The 23,519-nt window shown below is 58.4% G+C and overlaps 10 non-coding genes across 10 annotated transcripts; all 10 read left to right on the forward strand.

Moving 5' to 3' along the window:
* The first annotated feature begins 1,375 nt into the window (after positions 1-1,375).
* On the forward strand, positions 1,376-1,467 carry LOC138382149 (small nucleolar RNA SNORD116). Its single transcript, XR_011233304.1, has one exon. It is a non-coding gene; the product is annotated as a small nucleolar RNA SNORD116 (small nucleolar RNA).
* Positions 1,468-3,771: 2,304 nt separating this feature from the next.
* LOC138382167 (small nucleolar RNA SNORD116) lies at positions 3,772-3,863 on the forward strand. The gene has a single exon (XR_011233322.1). It is a non-coding gene; the product is annotated as a small nucleolar RNA SNORD116 (small nucleolar RNA).
* Positions 3,864-5,819: 1,956 nt separating this feature from the next.
* Positions 5,820-5,911, forward strand: LOC138382150 (small nucleolar RNA SNORD116). The gene has a single exon (XR_011233305.1). It is a non-coding gene; the product is annotated as a small nucleolar RNA SNORD116 (small nucleolar RNA).
* Positions 5,912-8,215: 2,304 nt separating this feature from the next.
* LOC138382168 (small nucleolar RNA SNORD116) lies at positions 8,216-8,307 on the forward strand. The gene has a single exon (XR_011233323.1). It is a non-coding gene; the product is annotated as a small nucleolar RNA SNORD116 (small nucleolar RNA).
* A 1,956-nt stretch (positions 8,308-10,263) lies between these two features.
* On the forward strand, positions 10,264-10,355 carry LOC138382151 (small nucleolar RNA SNORD116). The gene has a single exon (XR_011233306.1). It is a non-coding gene; the product is annotated as a small nucleolar RNA SNORD116 (small nucleolar RNA).
* A 2,304-nt stretch (positions 10,356-12,659) lies between these two features.
* On the forward strand, positions 12,660-12,751 carry LOC138382169 (small nucleolar RNA SNORD116). Its single transcript, XR_011233324.1, has one exon. It is a non-coding gene; the product is annotated as a small nucleolar RNA SNORD116 (small nucleolar RNA).
* Positions 12,752-14,707: 1,956 nt separating this feature from the next.
* Positions 14,708-14,799, forward strand: LOC138382152 (small nucleolar RNA SNORD116). Its single transcript, XR_011233307.1, has one exon. It is a non-coding gene; the product is annotated as a small nucleolar RNA SNORD116 (small nucleolar RNA).
* Positions 14,800-17,103: 2,304 nt separating this feature from the next.
* On the forward strand, positions 17,104-17,195 carry LOC138382170 (small nucleolar RNA SNORD116). Its single transcript, XR_011233325.1, has one exon. It is a non-coding gene; the product is annotated as a small nucleolar RNA SNORD116 (small nucleolar RNA).
* A 1,956-nt stretch (positions 17,196-19,151) lies between these two features.
* Positions 19,152-19,243, forward strand: LOC138382153 (small nucleolar RNA SNORD116). Its single transcript, XR_011233308.1, has one exon. It is a non-coding gene; the product is annotated as a small nucleolar RNA SNORD116 (small nucleolar RNA).
* A 2,304-nt stretch (positions 19,244-21,547) lies between these two features.
* Positions 21,548-21,639, forward strand: LOC138382171 (small nucleolar RNA SNORD116). Its single transcript, XR_011233326.1, has one exon. It is a non-coding gene; the product is annotated as a small nucleolar RNA SNORD116 (small nucleolar RNA).
* Positions 21,640-23,519: the final 1,880 nt, after the last annotated feature.

Below are 23,519 nucleotides of genomic sequence, written 5' to 3' on the forward strand. Positions count from 1 at the left end.
GGGAGTGTGTGAGTTTTGTGAGTCTGCTTTGGGCGTGGAATGGTGTCCACGGAGTGGCAAATGCCACACCGGCCCCAGAATGGTGGGAGTGGGATGCCGTGCCGTGTGTCTTGTGAGGGCAGGTGTGCAGATGGCGTTGGTCTCTTGAAGGTGTCCCCTCCAGAGCCTGACTGGGTATTTTTTGTGTGTGTGTGGGTGTGTGTCCTGTCCATGTGGCACCCGGGGCTCGTGTTGGCCCGGAATTCCTTTCAGGCAAAGTTGTGTATAGGGCAGGCAGGGGTTCCTTGCTCCCCTTTCCCGTCGTTAGTGAAAGGGAAGATTTCCCTTGGGCGTTCCGGGTGAGCGTTTTGCCTGCACACTCCACAGTCCCCTCAGCGCAGCTGGGGTTGGGGAGAGCATGCCGAGCCTGACGTCCACGTGACAGGTGCGTGCAGGTGGAGAGCCGCTCAGGCCCTCCGAGGCAATACGTCCTTTTTTCCAGTTGTTAGGTCATTTTCCCGTCTTTGCTGCTGTGCTACTTCCTCTGAATCAGTGGCCGCGTTTTGTCGGATGGAGGTGGCGCCCACAGGCCGTGGAGGGATCTTTCTTGATCCGGAGGCCGTTTAGAGAGGCAACGTCCTGAAGGTGTTCGATGCTGTGGGCCTCCGCATGTTAGTGGCCCAGTAGTATCGTGCCCGTCTGGCTTTCCTGTGGGTTCTGGAGTTTGCCCTGGGAGGCAGGCTCCGAGGTTGATGTAGACTCGTGATGCGACGTTTCTCCTAAGGCTAGGACTTTGAAGGGCAGCGCGGTCCCAAAGGCCTCACGGCCCGGAGGAAACTGCTCTTTGCCCAGAAAGGAAGAGCTTCCCTCTGAAACGGTCCCCCTGGAACTATGCCAGTGTTGTTTGTCTTGTGTGAGGGCCAAGCGAGGGCCCTTGACTAACGGGTGTGAGTCGGTAGGGAGCTGGGTGTGGAATTCGTCCTTCGGGAAAACCTTGGAGATGGGCACGTAGGAACATCCTTCGTATGTGACAGGGAGCTACAGGCCCAGGCGCTGCCGGGCATGCGTCCACACAAAAGGGGAAGCCCAGGCAACTCAGCTGCGGGGCATGGGTCAGGAACGTGAATCACATTGACCTTTGGCCCTGTGTCCCTGTCTGCTGTTCTAAAGTGGACCCGTGTTCCTTCTGTACTTCCCCAGATTGTGTTTCCATGGAACGAACGGCAGCGGTCTCTAGGGAAGAGCTCCGTACAGTGGTGTACAGTGGCGTCCCTAGACACGTGAAGAGCTCCCGGACCTGTGAGGCACGGGGTCCCTCGAGTGCTGTCGACCAGGTGAGCAACTGTGTCCCGCAGCACGCAGATATCCCTAAAGCGCAGGGGCGGAAACTGTGCATGGATCGATGATGACTTCCACATATGCATTCCTTGGAAAGCTGAACAAAATGAGTGAAAACTCTATACCGTCATCGTCATCGAACTGAGGTCCAGCACGTTGCTGCCACATGGAATGGTGAGAGAGGGACGGCTTCCGTTTGTTCCTGGGGCTGACACCGCTGGGTTAGTCTGGGCTTGGGACCTGGTCCTGGTTGAGCAAAGAGGATTTCCTGGGCAGTTAGTTTGCAGTTGTCAGGCGAGAGGATGGCTCTGTGGATTGACTGCAGTTGGCCAGGGCAGGACGGCACACCTCGGACTGTCAGGGCTCCACGAGTGTTAGTCTTAGCCTGCCTGTGAGGCCCAAGCTCGGTCCTTGAGGTCGTGCCACCTAGGACCCTCGTCCCCCCGCTGAAGAGAAGTTCTTCTGGTTGGGAATAGTGCAGGACGCCACGCCTTGCCCCATGCCTGGGTCATTTTTCTCGTTGGCCGAGGTGATTGAGTCCCTGGGGTGATTGGGCAGAATGAGGGGCCAGCAGTCAGGAGCAGGGAGAGCACACTGGTTTTCTTTCCGCTGAGGTGCCTGGGGTGAGTGTCTGCAGATTGCTCTTATGGGCGTGGGGATCATCAGGTTTCCAGGCCTGGGCGTGTCTCCCTGCAGAATGAAAAGGAAGAGATCTGTGGGTGCGTCGACGTGCCCCCCCTCCCCCACCCATGGAAATTGTTGAGTAACCTTTGTGAATCCCCTGGAGGGTTTGTTTGGCTTTGGTGGGACGTGCCATGGTGGCCTCCGGTTGCAGGGAGGGCATTGGGACGCTGTGTCCCCCTGCTTGTTCATTTTAGCCGATGGCTGTGCTTTCCTGGCAGGCTGTGATCCAGGACTGGGATGGGACAGTTGACTCCAGGGGTCATTTCAGCAGATTTCTGGCACACACGTACCCTGAAGTTAGGGTGGTGTGTTTTGCAGGCCGGGGCCCATGGTCCCTGATCCCGTTAGCCATTGAGGGTAAGTGGTTCTCGGGAGCGGCTGATGTCCCCAGGCTCGCCATCCTGCCTCTTTCAACTTGGAAGCAGGTGGGGTGTTTAGGAGGATGGCAGCACACAAACCCTTCTGTGTGACAGCCTTGGGGAACTGTGGCCCGAGCAGGTGTCTCTGCTTAAATCGCCCAGTGTGCCCTTGTTGTCCTCGTGGTTTTTACGTTCTTCCTTGGGTTCTTTCTGGTGAAATTGTGCAGCGGGGCAACACCCACGTGGGGCAGTCGTTGGGTTGTGTCCCGGCAGGATTGGAGGGCAAGTCCGGCGGAGATGGGCGGTCTTCTCGGAATCCGGGCATTAGACACAGGCAACCCTCTGTGTTTGTGTCTCCCTTCGGGGTCCCTGAGGTGAGGAAAGCATCCCACGGGGAAGCTGACAGGGGCAGGTAGACAGACGCGTGATCCTCCTGTCCTCTCTTCCCAAAACAGAGGCTCAGAGGGAACCCTGTGGTGACAAGGCTTTGTGGCGCAAGAGCACGAGTGTCCCTGCTCTGCAGAAAGGGTTTCCCCGGGAGACTGTCCCCACTGAAAAGTGTCTGAGACTTTGCTAGACTCCCTCTGGTGAGAGAAGGGCGTGCTTGTAAGGGGTGAGGTGAGGAACAGGAGGCGTTGGGTGTCGTGTTCGGGCGTGGCAGTTGGGCGTTTGTGGCTTCTCGTACCGTATGCAGCAGGCGCCGCAGTAGATGGCGGCACGCGGGCATCACGGTGGGGCAGCTGGCTCTGGGGCAGGTGCTGGTCCCAGGGGACAGTCCCCAGGCCAGCGTGCCGGTGGCATATGTAGAGCAATGCGACCATGCGGTACAGGGAATGGTTGTGTGGACTCCCGGCCCAGGCCGCGGCCGTTGGGCCAGGAGTCTCGGTCTTGTCCCAAAGCCAGTGGAGGTCAGAGGCTTCCTGGTCAGCTGCAGAGTCAGCCAGGGCCTTTTGGAACGGCATTGCGGGCACCGAAGCAAGGGAGTTGGGAGCATTCTTCGCAGCGGCGGTGCCCGGTAGTGGGATGATTCCCCATATGCTATTACATGCCTCATACCTGTGTGAGGGTCATGCTTAGGATTATGATTCTCTGAAGCGGTGAAGCCGAGGAAGCCTAGACACACGCCAGAGATAGCTGAGTAGCGGAGGCAAATGCCATTTCCCTTGGGATCTGGCTACCCGGGCCCCTTGTGAAGAACGCCCGTGTTTCTTCTGCACCGGGCAGGTGGCGCTGTCATGGAAACAACCCCAGTGGCCGCGTGGGACGTGGTTGCTGTTTTGAGATCCCCGGAAAGACCGCGGAGCCCGTGGACACGTGTGTCGTGGGAAACTGCACTACCCGACACGAAGGTAAGCATCTCTGTCCGCAAACACACTGACTTTCCTAAGTTGCAGGGCCACAGGATGTGCGTGGATCGATGATGACTCCCAAATACGCATTCCTTGGAAAGCTGAACACAATGAGTGAAAACTCTACACCGTCGTCCTCATCGAACTGAGGTCCAGCAGGCTGCTCCGACAGGGAATAGAGAGAGAGGGATGACCTGCTGCCGTTTGTCCACGTGTGTGGCACCGGGGGGTCCGTCCGAGTTTAGAATGTGGTCTTCATTGCGGGCGGGGTATCCTCAGAGCAGTTGGCGGTTCCGAGGCGAGCGGACGGCTTGTGGGAATGACCGTGGCCAGCCGGGGTGGAGTTGCACACCGCCAGTCAGCTCTGGCACGTGAGTGTGCAGCTGGCATGGTTAGATGTAGCCAGTAGCCTGCCTGTAAGCATAAAGGGAGTTCCTCGAGGCGATGCCGTTTAATCGCCCCATCCCCCAGTGGAAGACGTGTCCTTGTGTTCGGGAAGAGAGCGCCAGCTTAGGCCGAGGATCTCGGAGTGTGTGCAGGGGTTGGGCGGCATCCTCGCCAGGCAGCGTTGGGGGATGGTGGGGCCTCCGGTTTCTGCTTCTGTGAGGAGCCCTGAGAAGGTCTGCGTGTTGAGCCCATACATCCAGAGGGGTCAAAGTGGTTCCGGGGCCAGCGATGGCTCCCAGCAGATGGAAGGGGTAGAGTGCCACGGGGGAAATCTGTGACCCCTTCGTGGGGAGTGTGTGAGTTTTGTGAGTCTGCTTTGGGCGTGGAATGGTGTCCACGGAGTGGCAAATGCCACACCGGCCCCAGAATGGTGGGAGTGGGATGCCGTGCCGTGTGTCTTGTGAGGGCAGGTGTGCAGATGGCGTTGGTCTCTTGAAGGTGTCCCCTCCAGAGCCTGACTGGGTATTTTTTGTGTGTGTGTGGGTGTGTGTCCTGTCCATGTGGCACCCGGGGCTCGTGTTGGCCCGGAATTCCTTTCAGGCAAAGTTGTGTATAGGGCAGGCAGGGGTTCCTTGCTCCCCTTTCCCGTCGTTAGTGAAAGGGAAGATTTCCCTTGGGCGTTCCGGGTGAGCGTTTTGCCTGCACACTCCACAGTCCCCTCAGCGCACCTGGGGTTGGGGAGAGCATGCCGAGCCTGACGTCCACGTGACAGGTGCGTGCAGGTGGAGAGCCGCTCAGGCCCTCCGAGGCAATACGTCCTTTTTTCCAGTTGTTAGGTCATTTTCCCGTCTTTGCTGCTGTGCTACTTCCTCTGAATCAGTGGCCGCGTTTTGTCGGATGGAGGTGGCGCCCACAGGCCGTGGAGGGATCTTTCTTGATCCGGAGGCCGTTTAGAGAGGCAACGTCCTGAAGGTGTTCGATGCTGTGGGCCTCCGCATGTTAGTGGCCCAGTAGTATCGTGCCCGTCTGGCTTTCCTGTGGGTTCTGGAGTTTGCCCTGGGAGGCAGGCTCCGAGGTTGATGTAGACTCGTGATGCGACGTTTCTCCTAAGGCTAGGACTTTGAAGGGCAGCGCGGTCCCAAAGGCCTCACGGCCCGGAGGAAACTGCTCTTTGCCCAGAAAGGAAGAGCTTCCCTCTGAAACGGTCCCCCTGGAACTATGCCAGTGTTGTTTGTCTTGTGTGAGGGCCAAGCGAGGGCCCTTGACTAACGGGTGTGAGTCGGTAGGGAGCTGGGTGTGGAATTCGTCCTTCGGGAAAACCTTGGAGATGGGCACGTAGGAACATCCTTCGTATGTGACAGGGAGCTACAGGCCCAGGCGCTGCCGGGCATGCGTCCACACAAAAGGGGAAGCCCAGGCAACTCAGCTGCGGGGCATGGGTCAGGAACGTGAATCACATTGACCTTTGGCCCTGTGTCCCTGTCTGCTGTTCTAAAGTGGACCCGTGTTCCTTCTGTACTTCCCCAGATTGTGTTTCCATGGAACGAACGGCAGCGGTCTCTAGGGAAGAGCTCCGTACAGTGGTGTACAGTGGCGTCCCTAGACACGTGAAGAGCTCCCGGACCTGTGAGGCACGGGGTCCCTCGAGTGCTGTCGACCAGGTGAGCAACTGTGTCCCGCAGCACGCAGATATCCCTAAAGCGCAGGGGCGGAAACTGTGCATGGATCGATGATGACTTCCACATATGCATTCCTTGGAAAGCTGAACAAAATGAGTGAAAACTCTATACCGTCATCGTCATCGAACTGAGGTCCAGCACGTTGCTGCCACATGGAATGGTGAGAGAGGGACGGCTTCCGTTTGTTCCTGGGGCTGACACCGCTGGGTTAGTCTGGGCTTGCGACCTGGTCCTGGTTGAGCAAAGAGGATTTCCTGGGCAGTTAGTTTGCAGTTGTCAGGCGAGAGGATGGCTCTGTGGATTGACTGCAGTTGGCCAGGGCAGGACGGCACGCCTCGGACTGTCAGGGCTCCACGAGTGTTAGTCTTAGCCTGCCTGTGAGGCCCAAGCTCGGTCCTTGAGGTCGTGCCACCTAGGACCCTCGTGCCCCCGCTGAAGAGAAGTTCTTCTGGTTGGGAATAGTGCAGGACGCCACGCCTTGCCCCATGCCTGGGTCATTTTTCTCGTTGGCCGAGGTGATTGAGTCCCTGGGGTGATTGGGCAGAATGAGGGGCCAGCAGTCAGGAGCAGGGAGAGCACACTGGTTTTCTTTCCGCTGAGGTGCCTGGGGTGAGTGTCTGCAGATTGCTCTTATGGGCGTGGGGATCATCAGGTTTCCAGGCCTGGGCGTGTCTCCCTGCAGAATGAAAAGGAAGAGATCTGTGGGTGCGTCGACGTGCCCCCCCTCCCCCACCCATGGAAATTGTTGAGTAACCTTTGTGAATCCCCTGGAGGGTTTGTTTGGCTTTGGTGGGACGTGCCATGGTGGCCTCCGGTTGCAGGGAGGGCATTGGGACGCTGTGTCCCCCTGCTTGTTCATTTTAGCCGATGGCTGTGCTTTCCTGGCAGGCTGTGATCCAGGACTGGGATGGGACAGTTGACTCCAGGGGTCATTTCAGCAGATTTCTGGCACACACGTACCCTGAAGTTAGGGTGGTGTGTTTTGCAGGCCGGGGCCCATGGTCCCTGATCCCGTTAGCCATTGAGGGTAAGTGGTTCTCGGGAGCGGCTGATGTCCCCAGGCTCGCCATCCTGCCTCTTTCAACTTGGAAGCAGGTGGGGTGTTTAGGAGGATGGCAGCACACAAACCCTTCTGTGTGACAGCCTTGGGGAACTGTGGCCCGAGCAGGTGTCTCTGCTTAAATCGCCCAGTGTGCCCTTGTTGTCCTCGTGGTTTTTACGTTCTTCCTTGGGTTCTTTCTGGTGAAATTGTGCAGCGGGGCAACACCCACGTGGGGCAGTCGTTGGGTTGTGTCCCGGCAGGATTGGAGGGCAAGTCCGGCGGAGATGGGCGGTCTTCTTGGAATCCGGGCATTAGACACAGGCAACCCTCTGTGTTTGTGTCTCCCTTCGGGGTCCCTGAGGTGAGGAAAGCATCCCACGGGGAAGCTGACAGGGGCAGGTAGACAGACGCGTGATCCTCCTGTCCTCTCTTCCCAAAACAGAGGCTCAGAGGGAACCCTGTGGTGACAAGGCTTTGTGGCGCAAGAGCACGAGTGTCCCTGCTCTGCAGAAAGGGTTTCCCCGGGAGACTGTCCCCACTGAAAAGTGTCTGAGACTTTGCTAGACTCCCTCTGGTGAGAGAAGGGCGTGCTTGTAAGGGGTGAGGTGAGGAACAGGAGGCGTTGGGTGTCGTGTTCGGGCGTGGCAGTTGGGCGTTTGTGGCTTCTCGTACCGTATGCAGCAGGCGCCGCAGTAGATGGCGGCACGCGGGCATCACGGTGGGGCAGCTGGCTCTGGGGCAGGTGCTGGTCCCAGGGGACAGTCCCCAGGCCAGCGTGCCGGTGGCATATGTAGAGCAATGCGACCATGCGGTACAGGGAATGGTTGTGTGGACTCCCGGCCCAGGCCGCGGCCGTTGGGCCAGGAGTCTCGGTCTTGTCCCAAAGCCAGTGGAGGTCAGAGGCTTCCTGGTCAGCTGCAGAGTCAGCCAGGGCCTTTTGGAACGGCATTGCGGGCACCGAAGCAAGGGAGTTGGGAGCATTCTTCGCAGCGGCGGTGCCCGGTAGTGGGATGATTCCCCATATGCTATTACATGCCTCATACCTGTGTGAGGGTCATGCTTAGGATTATGATTCTCTGAAGCGGTGAAGCCGAGGAAGCCTAGACACACGCCAGAGATAGCTGAGTAGCGGAGGCAAATGCCATTTCCCTTGGGATCTGGCTACCCGGGCCCCTTGTGAAGAACGCCCGTGTTTCTTCTGCACCGGGCAGGTGGCGCTGTCATGGAAACAACCCCAGTGGCCGCGTGGGACGTGGTTGCTGTTTTGAGATCCCCGGAAAGACCGCGGAGCCCGTGGACACGTGTGTCGTGGGAAACTGCACTACCCGACACGAAGGTAAGCATCTCTGTCCGCAAACACACTGACTTTCCTAAGTTGCAGGGCCACAGGATGTGCGTGGATCGATGATGACTCCCAAATACGCATTCCTTGGAAAGCTGAACACAATGAGTGAAAACTCTACACCGTCGTCCTCATCGAACTGAGGTCCAGCAGGCTGCTCCGACAGGGAATAGAGAGAGAGGGATGACCTGCTGCCGTTTGTCCACGTGTGTGGCACCGGGGGGTCCGTCCGAGTTTAGAATGTGGTCTTCATTGCGGGCGGGGTATCCTCAGAGCAGTTGGCGGTTCCGAGGCGAGCGGACGGCTTGTGGGAATGACCGTGGCCAGCCGGGGTGGAGTTGCACACCGCCAGTCAGCTCTGGCACGTGAGTGTGCAGCTGGCATGGTTAGATGTAGCCAGTAGCCTGCCTGTAAGCATAAAGGGAGTTCCTCGAGGCGATGCCGTTTAATCGCCCCATCCCCCAGTGGAAGACGTGTCCTTGTGTTCGGGAAGAGAGCGCCAGCTTAGGCCGAGGATCTCGGAGTGTGTGCAGGGGTTGGGCGGCATCCTCGCCAGGCAGCGTTGGGGGATGGTGGGGCCTCCGGTTTCTGCTTCTGTGAGGAGCCCTGAGAAGGTCTGCGTGTTGAGCCCATACATCCAGAGGGGTCAAAGTGGTTCCGGGGCCAGCGATGGCTCCCAGCAGATGGAAGGGGTAGAGTGCCACGGGGGAAATCTGTGACCCCTTCGTGGGGAGTGTGTGAGTTTTGTGAGTCTGCTTTGGGCGTGGAATGGTGTCCACGGAGTGGCAAATGCCACACCGGCCCCAGAATGGTGGGAGTGGGATGCCGTGCCGTGTGTCTTGTGAGGGCAGGTGTGCAGATGGCGTTGGTCTCTTGAAGGTGTCCCCTCCAGAGCCTGACTGGGTATTTTTTGTGTGTGTGTGGGTGTGTGTCCTGTCCATGTGGCACCCGGGGCTCGTGTTGGCCCGGAATTCCTTTCAGGCAAAGTTGTGTATAGGGCAGGCAGGGGTTCCTTGCTCCCCTTTCCCGTCGTTAGTGAAAGGGAAGATTTCCCTTGGGCGTTCCGGGTGAGCGTTTTGCCTGCACACTCCACAGTCCCCTCAGCGCAGCTGGGGTTGGGGAGAGCATGCCGAGCCTGACGTCCACGTGACAGGTGCGTGCAGGTGGAGAGCCGCTCAGGCCCTCCGAGGCAATACGTCCTTTTTTCCAGTTGTTAGGTCATTTTCCCGTCTTTGCTGCTGTGCTACTTCCTCTGAATCAGTGGCCGCGTTTTGTCGGATGGAGGTGGCGCCCACAGGCCGTGGAGGGATCTTTCTTGATCCGGAGGCCGTTTAGAGAGGCAACGTCCTGAAGGTGTTCGATGCTGTGGGCCTCCGCATGTTAGTGGCCCAGTAGTATCGTGCCCGTCTGGCTTTCCTGTGGGTTCTGGAGTTTGCCCTGGGAGGCAGGCTCCGAGGTTGATGTAGACTCGTGATGCGACGTTTCTCCTAAGGCTAGGACTTTGAAGGGCAGCGCGGTCCCAAAGGCCTCACGGCCCGGAGGAAACTGCTCTTTGCCCAGAAAGGAAGAGCTTCCCTCTGAAACGGTCCCCCTGGAACTATGCCAGTGTTGTTTGTCTTGTGTGAGGGCCAAGCGAGGGCCCTTGACTAACGGGTGTGAGTCGGTAGGGAGCTGGGTGTGGAATTCGTCCTTCGGGAAAACCTTGGAGATGGGCACGTAGGAACATCCTTCGTATGTGACAGGGAGCTACAGGCCCAGGCGCTGCCGGGCATGCGTCCACACAAAAGGGGAAGCCCAGGCAACTCAGCTGCGGGGCATGGGTCAGGAACGTGAATCACATTGACCTTTGGCCCTGTGTCCCTGTCTGCTGTTCTAAAGTGGACCCGTGTTCCTTCTGTACTTCCCCAGATTGTGTTTCCATGGAACGAACGGCAGCGGTCTCTAGGGAAGAGCTCCGTACAGTGGTGTACAGTGGCGTCCCTAGACACGTGAAGAGCTCCCGGACCTGTGAGGCACGGGGTCCCTCGAGTGCTGTCGACCAGGTGAGCAACTGTGTCCCGCAGCACGCAGATATCCCTAAAGCGCAGGGGCGGAAACTGTGCATGGATCGATGATGACTTCCACATATGCATTCCTTGGAAAGCTGAACAAAATGAGTGAAAACTCTATACCGTCATCGTCATCGAACTGAGGTCCAGCACGTTGCTGCCACATGGAATGGTGAGAGAGGGACGGCTTCCGTTTGTTCCTGGGGCTGACACCGCTGGGTTAGTCTGGGCTTGCGACCTGGTCCTGGTTGAGCAAAGAGGATTTCCTGGGCAGTTAGTTTGCAGTTGTCAGGCGAGAGGATGGCTCTGTGGATTGACTGCAGTTGGCCAGGGCAGGACGGCACGCCTCGGACTGTCAGGGCTCCACGAGTGTTAGTCTTAGCCTGCCTGTGAGGCCCAAGCTCGGTCCTTGAGGTCGTGCCACCTAGGACCCTCGTGCCCCCGCTGAAGAGAAGTTCTTCTGGTTGGGAATAGTGCAGGACGCCACGCCTTGCCCCATGCCTGGGTCATTTTTCTCGTTGGCCGAGGTGATTGAGTCCCTGGGGTGATTGGGCAGAATGAGGGGCCAGCAGTCAGGAGCAGGGAGAGCACACTGGTTTTCTTTCCGCTGAGGTGCCTGGGGTGAGTGTCTGCAGATTGCTCTTATGGGCGTGGGGATCATCAGGTTTCCAGGCCTGGGCGTGTCTCCCTGCAGAATGAAAAGGAAGAGATCTGTGGGTGCGTCGACGTGCCCCCCCTCCCCCACCCATGGAAATTGTTGAGTAACCTTTGTGAATCCCCTGGAGGGTTTGTTTGGCTTTGGTGGGACGTGCCATGGTGGCCTCCGGTTGCAGGGAGGGCATTGGGACGCTGTGTCCCCCTGCTTGTTCATTTTAGCCGATGGCTGTGCTTTCCTGGCAGGCTGTGATCCAGGACTGGGATGGGACAGTTGACTCCAGGGGTCATTTCAGCAGATTTCTGGCACACACGTACCCTGAAGTTAGGGTGGTGTGTTTTGCAGGCCGGGGCCCATGGTCCCTGATCCCGTTAGCCATTGAGGGTAAGTGGTTCTCGGGAGCGGCTGATGTCCCCAGGCTCGCCATCCTGCCTCTTTCAACTTGGAAGCAGGTGGGGTGTTTAGGAGGATGGCAGCACACAAACCCTTCTGTGTGACAGCCTTGGGGAACTGTGGCCCGAGCAGGTGTCTCTGCTTAAATCGCCCAGTGTGCCCTTGTTGTCCTCGTGGTTTTTACGTTCTTCCTTGGGTTCTTTCTGGTGAAATTGTGCAGCGGGGCAACACCCACGTGGGGCAGTCGTTGGGTTGTGTCCCGGCAGGATTGGAGGGCAAGTCCGGCGGAGATGGGCGGTCTTCTTGGAATCCGGGCATTAGACACAGGCAACCCTCTGTGTTTGTGTCTCCCTTCGGGGTCCCTGAGGTGAGGAAAGCATCCCACGGGGAAGCTGACAGGGGCAGGTAGACAGACGCGTGATCCTCCTGTCCTCTCTTCCCAAAACAGAGGCTCAGAGGGAACCCTGTGGTGACAAGGCTTTGTGGCGCAAGAGCACGAGTGTCCCTGCTCTGCAGAAAGGGTTTCCCCGGGAGACTGTCCCCACTGAAAAGTGTCTGAGACTTTGCTAGACTCCCTCTGGTGAGAGAAGGGCGTGCTTGTAAGGGGTGAGGTGAGGAACAGGAGGCGTTGGGTGTCGTGTTCGGGCGTGGCAGTTGGGCGTTTGTGGCTTCTCGTACCGTATGCAGCAGGCGCCGCAGTAGATGGCGGCACGCGGGCATCACGGTGGGGCAGCTGGCTCTGGGGCAGGTGCTGGTCCCAGGGGACAGTCCCCAGGCCAGCGTGCCGGTGGCATATGTAGAGCAATGCGACCATGTGGTACAGGGAATGGTTGTGTGGACTCCCGGCCCAGGCCGCGGCCGTTGGGCCAGGAGTCTCGGTCTTGTCCCAAAGCCAGTGGAGGTCAGAGGCTTCCTGGTCAGCTGCAGAGTCAGCCAGGGCCTTTTGGAACGGCATTGCGGGCACCGAAGCAAGGGAGTTGGGAGCATTCTTCGCAGCGGCGGTGCCCGGTAGTGGGATGATTCCCCATATGCTATTACATGCCTCATACCTGTGTGAGGGTCATGCTTAGGATTATGATTCTCTGAAGCGGTGAAGCCGAGGAAGCCTAGACACACGCCAGAGATAGCTGAGTAGCGGAGGCAAATGCCATTTCCCTTGGGATCTGGCTACCCGGGCCCCTTGTGAAGAACGCCCGTGTTTCTTCTGCACCGGGCAGGTGGCGCTGTCATGGAAACAACCCCAGTGGCCGCGTGGGACGTGGTTGCTGTTTTGAGATCCCCGGAAAGACCGCGGAGCCCGTGGACACGTGTGTCGTGGGAAACTGCACTACCCGACACGAAGGTAAGCATCTCTGTCCGCAAACACACTGACTTTCCTAAGTTGCAGGGCCACAGGATGTGCGTGGATCGATGATGACTCCCAAATACGCATTCCTTGGAAAGCTGAACACAATGAGTGAAAACTCTACACCGTCGTCCTCATCGAACTGAGGTCCAGCAGGCTGCTCCGACAGGGAATAGAGAGAGAGGGATGACCTGCTGCCGTTTGTCCACGTGTGTGGCACCGGGGGGTCCGTCCGAGTTTAGAATGTGGTCTTCATTGCGGGCGGGGTATCCTCAGAGCAGTTGGCGGTTCCGAGGCGAGCGGACGGCTTGTGGGAATGACCGTGGCCAGCCGGGGTGGAGTTGCACACCGCCAGTCAGCTCTGGCACGTGAGTGTGCAGCTGGCATGGTTAGATGTAGCCAGTAGCCTGCCTGTAAGCATAAAGGGAGTTCCTCGAGGTGATGCCGTTTAATCGCCCCATCCCCCAGTGGAAGACGTGTCCTTGTGTTCGGGAAGAGAGCGCCAGCTTAGGCCGAGGATCTCGGAGTGTGTGCAGGGGTTGGGCGGCATCCTCGCCAGGCAGCGTTGGGGGATGGTGGGGCCTCCGGTTTCTGCTTCTGTGAGGAGCCCTGAGAAGGTCTGCGTGTTGAGCCCATACATCCAGAGGGGTCAAAGTGGTTCCGGGGCCAGCGATGGCTCCCAGCAGATGGAAGGGGTAGAGTGCCACGGGGGAAATCTGTGACCCCTTCGTGGGGAGTGTGTGAGTTTTGTGAGTCTGCTTTGGGCGTGGAATGGTGTCCACGGAGTGGCAAATGCCACACCGGCCCCAGAATGGTGGGAGTGGGATGCCGTGCCGTGTGTCTTGTGAGGGCAGGTGTGCAGATGGCGTTGGTCTCTTGAAGGTGTCCCCTCCAGAGCCTGACTGGGTATTTTTTGTGTGTGTGTGGGTGTGTGTCCTGTCCATGTGGCACCCGGGGCTCGTGTTGGCCCGGAATTCCTTTCAGGCAAAGTTGTGTATAGGGCAGGCAGGGGTTCCTTGCTCCCCTTTCCCGTCGTTAGTGAAAGGGAAGATTTCCCTTGGGCGTTCCGGGTGAGCGTTTTGCCTGCACACTCCACAGTCCCCTCAGCGCAGCTGGGGTTGGGGAGAGCATGCCGAGCCTGACGTCCACGTGACAGGTGCGTGCAGGTGGAGAGCCGCTGAGGCCCTCCGAGGCAATACGTCCTTTTTTCCAGTTGTTAGGTCATTTTCCCGTCTTTGCTGCTGTGCTACTTCCTCTGAATCAGTGGCCGCGTTTTGTCGGATGGAGGTGGCGCCCACAGGCCGTGGAGGGATCTTTCTTGATCCGGAGGCCGTTTAGAGAGGCAACGTCCTGAAGGTGTTCGATGCTGTGGGCCTCCGCATGTTAGTGGCCCAGTAGTATCGTGCCCGTCTGGCTTTCCTGTGGGTTCTGGAGTTTGCCCTGGGAGGCAGGCTCCGAGGTTGATGTAGACTCGTGATGCGACGTTTCTCCTAAGGCTAGGACTTTGAAGGGCAGCGCGGTCCCAAAGGCCTCACGGCCCGGAGGAAACTGCTCTTTGCCCAGAAAGGAAGAGCTTCCCTCTGAAACGGTCCCCCTGGAACTATGCCAGTGTTGTTTGTCTTGTGTGAGGGCCAAGCGAGGGCCCTTGACTAACGGGTGTGAGTCGGTAGGGAGCTGGGTGTGGAATTCGTCCTTCGGGAAAACCTTGGAGATGGGCACGTAGGAACATCCTTCGTATGTGACAGGGAGCTACAGGCCCAGGCGCTGCCGGGCATGCGTCCACACAAAAGGGGAAGCCCAGGCAACTCAGCTGCGGGGCATGGGTCAGGAACGTGAATCACATTGACCTTTGGCCCTGTGTCCCTGTCTGCTGTTCTAAAGTGGACCCGTGTTCCTTCTGTACTTCCCCAGATTGTGTTTCCATGGAACGAACGGCAGCGGTCTCTAGGGAAGAGCTCCGTACAGTGGTGTACAGTGGCGTCCCTAGACACGTGAAGAGCTCCCGGACCTGTGAGGCACGGGGTCCCTCGAGTGCTGTCGACCAGGTGAGCAACTGTGTCCCGCAGCACGCAGATATCCCTAAAGCGCAGGGGCGGAAACTGTGCATGGATCGATGATGACTTCCACATATGCATTCCTTGGAAAGCTGAACAAAATGAGTGAAAACTCTATACCGTCATCGTCATCGAACTGAGGTCCAGCACGTTGCTGCCACATGGAATGGTGAGAGAGGGACGGCTTCCGTTTGTTCCTGGGGCTGACACCGCTGGGTTAGTCTGGGCTTGCGACCTGGTCCTGGTTGAGCAAAGAGGATTTCCTGGGCAGTTAGTTTGCAGTTGTCAGGCGAGAGGATGGCTCTGTGGATTGACTGCAGTTGGCCAGGGCAGGACGGCACGCCTCGGACTGTCAGGGCTCCACGAGTGTTAGTCTTAGCCTGCCTGTGAGGCCCAAGCTCGGTCCTTGAGGTCGTGCCACCTAGGACCCTCGTGCCCCCGCTGAAGAGAAGTTCTTCTGGTTGGGAATAGTGCAGGACGCCACGCCTTGCCCCATGCCTGGGTCATTTTTCTCGTTGGCCGAGGTGATTGAGTCCCTGGGGTGATTGGGCAGAATGAGGGGCCAGCAGTCAGGAGCAGGGAGAGCACACTGGTTTTCTTTCCGCTGAGGTGCCTGGGGTGAGTGTCTGCAGATTGCTCTTATGGGCGTGGGGATCATCAGGTTTCCAGGCCTGGGCGTGTCTCCCTGCAGAATGAAAAGGAAGAGATCTGTGGGTGCGTCGACGTGCCCCCCCTCCCCCACCCATGGAAATTGTTGAGTAACCTTTGTGAATCCCCTGGAGGGTTTGTTTGGCTTTGGTGGGACGTGCCATGGTGGCCTCCGGTTGCAGGGAGGGCATTGGGACGCTGTGTCCCCCTGCTTGTTCATTTTAGCCGATGGCTGTGCTTTCCTGGCAGGCTGTGATCCAGGACTGGGATGGGACAGTTGACTCCAGGGGTCATTTCAGCAGATTTCTGGCACACACGTACCCTGAAGTTAGGGTGGTGTGTTTTGCAGGCCGGGGCCCATGGTCCCTGATCCCGTTAGCCATTGAGGGTAAGTGGTTCTCGGGAGCGGCTGATGTCCCCAGGCTCGCCATCCTGCCTCTTTCAACTTGGAAGCAGGTGGGGTGTTTAGGAGGATGGCAGCACACAAACCCTTCTGTGTGACAGCCTTGGGGAACTGTGGCCCGAGCAGGTGTCTCTGCTTAAATCGCCCAGTGTGCCCTTGTTGTCCTCGTGGTTTTTACGTTCTTCCTTGGGTTCTTTCTGGTGAAATTGTGCAGCGGGGCAACACCCACATGGGGCAGTCGTTGGGTTGTGTCCCGGCAGGATTGGAGGGCAAGTCCGGCGGAGATGGGCGGTCTTCTTGGAATCCGGGCATTAGACACAGGCAACCCTCTGTGTTTGTGTCTCCCTTCGGGGTCCCTGAGGTGAGGAAAGCATCCCACGGGGAAGCTGACAGGGGCAGGTAGACAGACGCGTGATCCTCCTGTCCTCTCTTCCCAAAACAGAGGCTCAGAGGGAACCCTGTGGTGACAAGGCTTTGTGGCGCAAGAGCACGAGTGTCCCTGCTCTGCAGAAAGGGTTTCCCCGGGAGACTGTCCCCACTGAAAAGTGTCTGAGACTTTGCTAGACTCCCTCTGGTGAGAGAAGGGCGTGCTTGTAAGGGGTGAGGTGAGGAACAGGAGGCGTTGGGTGTCGTGTTCGGGCGTGGCAGTTGGGCGTTTGTGGCTTCTCGTACCGTATGCAGCAGGCGCCGCAGTAGATGGCGGCACGCGGGCATCACGGTGGGGCAGCTGGCTCTGGGGCAGGTGCTGGTCCCAGGGGACAGTCCCCAGGCCAGCGTGCCGGTGGCATATGTAGAGCAATGCGACCATGTGGTACAGGGAATGGTTGTGTGGACTCCCGGCCCAGGCCGCGGCCGTTGGGCCAGGAGTCTCGGTCTTGTCCCAAAGCCAGTGGAGGTCAGAGGCTTCCTGGTCAGCTGCAGAGTCAGCCAGGGCCTTTTGGAACGGCATTGCGGGCACCGAAGCAAGGGAGTTGGGAGCATTCTTCGCAGCGGCGGTGCCCGGTAGTGGGATGATTCCCCATATGCTATTACATGCCTCATACCTGTGTGAGGGTCATGCTTAGGATTATGATTCTCTGAAGCGGTGAAGCCGAGGAAGCCTAGACACACGCCAGAGATAGCTGAGTAGCGGAGGCAAATGCCATTTCCCTTGGGATCTGGCTACCCGGGCCCCTTGTGAAGAACGCCCGTGTTTCTTCTGCACCGGGCAGGTGGCGCTGTCATGGAAACAACCCCAGTGGCCGCGTGGGACGTGGTTGCTGTTTTGAGATCCCCGGAAAGACCGCGGAGCCCGTGGACACGTGTGTCGTGGGAAACTGCACTACCCGACACGAAGGTAAGCATCTCTGTCCGCAAACACACTGACTTTCCTAAGTTGCAGGGCCACAGGATGTGCGTGGATCGATGATGACTCCCAAATACGCATTCCTTGGAAAGCTGAACACAATGAGTGAAAACTCTACACCGTCGTCCTCATCGAACTGAGGTCCAGCAGGCTGCTCCGACAGGGAATAGAGAGAGAGGGATGACCTGCTGCCGTTTGTCCACGTGTGTGGCACCGGGGGGTCCGTCCGAGTTTAGAATGTGGTCTTCATTGCGGGCGGGGTATCCTCAGAGCAGTTGGCGGTTCCGAGGCGAGCGGACGGCTTGTGGGAATGACCGTGGCCAGCCGGGGTGGAGTTGCACACCGCCAGTCAGCTCTGGCACGTGAGTGTGCAGCTGGCATGGTTAGATGTAGCCAGTAGCCTGCCTGTAAGCATAAAGGGAGTTCCTCGAGGTGATGCCGTTTAATCGCCCCATCCCCCAGTGGAAGACGTGTCCTTGTGTTCGGGAAGAGAGCGCCAGCTTAGGCCGAGGATCTCGGAGTGTGTGCAGGGGTTGGGCGGCATCCTCGCCAGGCAGCGTTGGGGGATGGTGGGGCCTCCGGTTTCTGCTTCTGTGAGGAGCCCTGAGAAGGTCTGCGTGTTGAGCCCATACATCCAGAGGGGTCAAAGTGGTTCCGGGGCCAGCGATGGCTCCCAGCAGATGGAAGGGGTAGAGTGCCACGGGGGAAATCTGTGACCCCTTCGTGGGGAGTGTGTGAGTTTTGTGAGTCTGCTTTGGGCGTGGAATGGTGTCCACGGAGTGGCAAATGCCACACCGGCCCCAGAATGGTGGGAGTGGGATGCCGTGCCGTGTGTCTTGTGAGGGCAGGTGTGCAGATGGCATTGGTCTCTTGAAGGTGTCCCCTCCAGAGCCTGACTGGGTATTTTTTGTGTGTGTGTGGGTGTGTGTCCTGTCCATGTGGCACCCGGGGCTCGTGTTGGCCCGGAATTCCTTTCAGGCAAAGTTGTGTATAGGGCAGGCAGGGGTTCCTTGCTCCCCTTTCCCGTCGTTAGTGAAAGGGAAGATTTCCCTTGGGCGTTCCGGGTGAGCGTTTTGCCTGCACACTCCACAGTCCCCTCAGCGCAGCTGGGGTTGGGGAGAGCATGCCGAGCCTGACGTCCACGTGACAGGTGCGTGCAGGTGGAGAGCCGCTCAGGCCCTCCGAGGCAATACGTCCTTTTTTCCAGTTGTTAGGTCATTTTCCCGTCTTTGCTGCTGTGCTACTTCCTCTGAATCAGTGGCCGCGTTTTGTCGGATGGAGGTGGCGCCCACAGGCCGTGGAGGGATCTTTCTTGATCCGGAGGCCGTTTAGAGAGGCAACGTCCTGAAGGTGTTCGATGCTGTGGGCCTCCGCATGTTAGTGGCCCAGTAGTATCGTGCCCGTCTGGCTTTCCTGTGGGTTCTGGAGTTTGCCCTGGGAGGCAGGCTCCGAGGTTGATGTAGACTCGTGATGCGACGTTTCTCCTAAGGCTAGGACTTTGAAGGGCAGCGCGGTCCCAAAGGCCTCACGGCCCGGAGGAAACTGCTCTTTGCCCAGAAAGGAAGAGCTTCCCTCTGAAACGGTCCCCCTGGAACTATGCCAGTGTTGTTTGTCTTGTGTGAGGGCCAAGCGAGGGCCCTTGACTAACGGGTGTGAGTCGGTAGGGAGCTGGGTGTGGAATTCGTCCTTCGGGAAAACCTTGGAGATGGGCACGTAGGAACATCCTTCGTATGTGACAGGGAGCTACAGGCCCAGGCGCTGCCGGGCATGCGTCCACACAAAAGGGGAAGCCCAGGCAACTCAGCTGCGGGGCATGGGTCAGGAACGTGAATCACATTGACCTTTGGCCCTGTGTCCCTGTCTGCTGTTCTAAAGTGGACCCGTGTTCCTTCTGTACTTCCCCAGATTGTGTTTCCATGGAACGAACGGCAGCGGTCTCTAGGGAAGAGCTCCGTACAGTGGTGTACAGTGGCGTCCCTAGACACGTGAAGAGCTCCCGGACCTGTGAGGCACGGGGTCCCTCGAGTGCTGTCGACCAGGTGAGCAACTGTGTCCCGCAGCACGCAGATATCCCTAAAGCGCAGGGGCGGAAACTGTGCATGGATCGATGATGACTTCCACATATGCATTCCTTGGAAAGCTGAACAAAATGAGTGAAAACTCTATACCGTCATCGTCATCGAACTGAGGTCCAGCACGTTGCTGCCACATGGAATGGTGAGAGAGGGACGGCTTCCGTTTGTTCCTGGGGCTGACACCGCTGGGTTAGTCTGGGCTTGGGACCTGGTCCTGGTTGAGCAAAGAGGATTTCCTGGGCAGTTAGTTTGCAGTTGTCAGGCGAGAGGATGGCTCTGTGGATTGACTGCAGTTGGCCAGGGCAGGACGGCACGCCTCGGACTGTCAGGGCTCCACGAGTGTTAGTCTTAGCCTGCCTGTGAGGCCCAAGCTCGGTCCTTGAGGTCGTGCCACCTAGGACCCTCGTCCCCCCGCTGAAGAGAAGTTCTTCTGGTTGGGAATAGTGCAGGACGCCACGCCTTGCCCCATGCCTGGGTCATTTTTCTCGTTGGCCGAGGTGATTGAGTCCCTGGGGTGATTGGGCAGAATGAGGGGCCAGCAGTCAGGAGCAGGGAGAGCACACTGGTTTTCTTTCCGCTGAGGTGCCTGGGGTGAGTGTCTGCAGATTGCTCTTATGGGCGTGGGGATCATCAGGTTTCCAGGCCTGGGCGTGTCTCCCTGCAGAATGAAAAGGAAGAGATCTGTGGGTGCGTCGACGTGCCCCCCCTCCCCCACCCATGGAAATTGTTGAGTAACCTTTGTGAATCCCCTGGAGGGTTTGTTTGGCTTTGGTGGGACGTGCCATGGTGGCCTCCGGTTGCAGGGAGGGCATTGGGACGCTGTGTCCCCCTGCTTGTTCATTTTAGCCGATGGCTGTGCTTTCCTGGCAGGCTGTGATCCAGGACTGGGATGGGACAGTTGACTCCAGGGGTCATTTCAGCAGATTTCTGGCACACACGTACCCTGAAGTTAGGGTGGTGTGTTTTGCAGGCCGGGGCCCATGGTCCCTGATCCCGTTAGCCATTGAGGGTAAGTGGTTCTCGGGAGCGGCTGATGTCCCCAGGCTCGCCATCCTGCCTCTTTCAACTTGGAAGCAGGTGGGGTGTTTAGGAGGATGGCAGCACACAAACCCTTCTGTGTGACTGCCTTGGGGAACTGTGGCCCGAGCAGGTGTCTCTGCTTAAATCGCCCAGTGTGCCCTTGTTGTCCTCGTGGTTTTTACGTTCTTCCTTGGGTTCTTTCTGGTGAAATTGTGCAGCGGGGCAACACCCACGTGGGGCAGTCGTTGGGTTGTGTCCCGGCAGGATTGGAGGGCAAGTCCGGCGGAGATGGGCGGTCTTCTCGGAATCCGGGCATTAGACACAGGCAACCCTCTGTGTTTGTGTCTCCCTTCGGGGTCCCTGAGGTGAGGAAAGCATCCCACGGGGAAGCTGACAGGGGCAGGTAGACAGACGCGTGATCCTCCTGTCCTCTCTTCCCAAAACAGAGGCTCAGAGGGAACCCTGTGGTGACAAGGCTTTGTGGCGCAAGAGCACGAGTGTCCCTGCTCTGCAGAAAGGGTTTCCCCGGGAGACTGTCCCCACTGAAAAGTGTCTGAGACTTTGCTAGACTCCCTCTGGTGAGAGAAGGGCGTGCTTGTAAGGGGTGAGGTGAGGAACAGGAGGCGTTGGGTGTCGTGTTCGGGCGTGGCAGTTGGGCGTTTGTGGCTTCTCGTACCGTATGCAGCAGGCGCCGCAGTAGATGGCGGCACGCGGGCATCACGGTGGGGCAGCTGGCTCTGGGGCAGGTGCTGGTCCCAGGGGACAGTCCCCAGGCCAGCGTGCCGGTGGCATATGTAGAGCAATGCGACCATGCGGTACAGGGAATGGTTGTGTGGACTCCCGGCCCAGGCCGCGGCCGTTGGGCCAGGAGTCTCGGTCTTGTCCCAAAGCCAGTGGAGGTCAGAGGCTTCCTGGTCAGCTGCAGAGTCAGCCAGGGCCTTTTGGAACGGCATTGCGGGCACCGAAGCAAGGGAGTTGGGAGCATTCTTCGCAGCGGCGGTGCCCGGTAGTGGGATGATTCCCCATATGCTATTACATGCCTCATACCTGTGTGAGGGTCATGCTTAGGATTATGATTCTCTGAAGCGGTGAAGCCGAGGAAGCCTAGACACACGCCAGAGATAGCTGAGTAGCGGAGGCAAATGCCATTTCCCTTGGGATCTGGCTACCCGGGCCCCTTGTGAAGAACGCCCGTGTTTCTTCTGCACCGGGCAGGTGGCGCTGTCATGGAAACAACCCCAGTGGCCGCGTGGGACGTGGTTGCTGTTTTGAGATCCCCGGAAAGACCGCGGAGCCCGTGGACACGTGTGTCGTGGGAAACTGCACTACCCGACACGAAGGTAAGCATCTCTGTCCGCAAACACACTGACTTTCCTAAGTTGCAGGGCCACAGGATGTGCGTGGATCGATGATGACTCCCAAATACGCATTCCTTGGAAAGCTGAACACAATGAGTGAAAACTCTACACCGTCGTCCTCATCGAACTGAGGTCCAGCAGGCTGCTCCGACAGGGAATAGAGAGAGAGGGATGACCTGCTGCCGTTTGTCCACGTGTGTGGCACCGGGGGGTCCGTCCGAGTTTAGAATGTGGTCTTCATTGCGGGCGGGGTATCCTCAGAGCAGTTGGCGGTTCCGAGGCGAGCGGACGGCTTGTGGGAATGACCGTGGCCAGCCGGGGTGGAGTTGCACACCGCCAGTCAGCTCTGGCACGTGAGTGTGCAGCTGGCATGGTTAGATGTAGCCAGTAGCCTGCCTGTAAGCATAAAGGGAGTTCCTCGAGGTGATGCCGTTTAATCGCCCCATCCCCCAGTGGAAGACGTGTCCTTGTGTTCGGGAAGAGAGCGCCAGCTTAGGCCGAGGATCTCGGAGTGTGTGCAGGGGTTGGGCGGCATCCTCGCCAGGCAGCGTTGGGGGATGGTGGGGCCTCCGGTTTCTGCTTCTGTGAGGAGCCCTGAGAAGGTCTGCGTGTTGAGCCCATACATCCAGAGGGGTCAAAGTGGTTCCGGGGCCAGCGATGGCTCCCAGCAGATGGAAGGGGTAGAGTGCCACGGGGGAAATCTGTGACCCCTTCGTGGGGAGTGTGTGAGTTTTGTGAGTCTGCTTTGGGCGTGGAATGGTGTCCACGGAGTGGCAAATGCCACACCGGCCCCAGAATGGTGGGAGTGGGATGCCGTGCCGTGTGTCTTGTGAGGGCAGGTGTGCAGATGGCGTTGGTCTCTTGAAGGTGTCCCCTCCAGAGCCTGACTGGGTATTTTTTGTGTGTGTGTGGGTGTGTGTCCTGTCCATGTGGCACCCGGGGCTCGTGTTGGCCCGGAATTCCTTTCAGGCAAAGTTGTGTATAGGGCAGGCAGGGGTTCCTTGCTCCCCTTTCCCGTCGTTAGTGAAAGGGAAGATTTCCCTTGGGCGTTCCGGGTGAGCGTTTTGCCTGCACACTCCACAGTCCCCTCAGCGCAGCTGGGGTTGGGGAGAGCATGCCGAGCCTGACGTCCACGTGACAGGTGCGTGCAGGTGGAGAGCCGCTCAGGCCCTCCGAGGCAATACGTCCTTTTTTCCAGTTGTTAGGTCATTTTCCCGTCTTTGCTGCTGTGCTACTTCCTCTGAATCAGTGGCCGCGTTTTGTCGGATGGAGGTGGCGCCCACAGGCCGTGGAGGGATCTTTCTTGATCCGGAGGCCGTTTAGAGAGGCAACGTCCTGAAGGTGTTCGATGCTGTGGGCCTCCGCATGTTAGTGGCCCAGTAGTATCGTGCCCGTCTGGCTTTCCTGTGGGTTCTGGAGTTTGCCCTGGGAGGCAGGCTCCGAGGTTGATGTAGACTCGTGATGCGACGTTTCTCCTAAGGCTAGGACTTTGAAGGGCAGCGCGGTCCCAAAGGCCTCACGGCCCGGAGGAAACTGCTCTTTGCCCAGAAAGGAAGAGCTTCCCTCTGAAACGGTCCCCCTGGAACTATGCCAGTGTTGTTTGTCTTGTGTGAGGGCCAAGCGAGGGCCCTTGACTAACGGGTGTGAGTCGGTAGGGAGCTGGGTGTGGAATTCGTCCTTCGGGAAAACCTTGGAGATGGGCACGTAGGAACATCCTTCGTATGTGACAGGGAGCTACAGGCCCAGGCGCTGCCGGGCATGCGTCCACACAAAAGGGGAAGCCCAGGCAACTCAGCTGCGGGGCATGGGTCAGGAACGTGAATCACATTGACCTTTGGCCCTGTGTCCCTGTCTGCTGTTCTAAAGTGGACCCGTGTTCCTTCTGTACTTCCCCAGATTGTGTTTCCATGGAACGAACGGCAGCGGTCTCTAGGGAAGAGCTCCGTACAGTGGCGTCCCTAGACACGTGAAGAGCTCCCGGACCTGTGAGGCACGGGGTCCCTCGAGTGCTGTCGA

Source organism: Eulemur rufifrons, chromosome 3 (assembly GCF_041146395.1).
Source record: "Eulemur rufifrons isolate Redbay chromosome 3, OSU_ERuf_1, whole genome shotgun sequence".
NCBI lineage: Eukaryota > Metazoa > Chordata > Mammalia > Primates > Lemuridae > Eulemur > Eulemur rufifrons.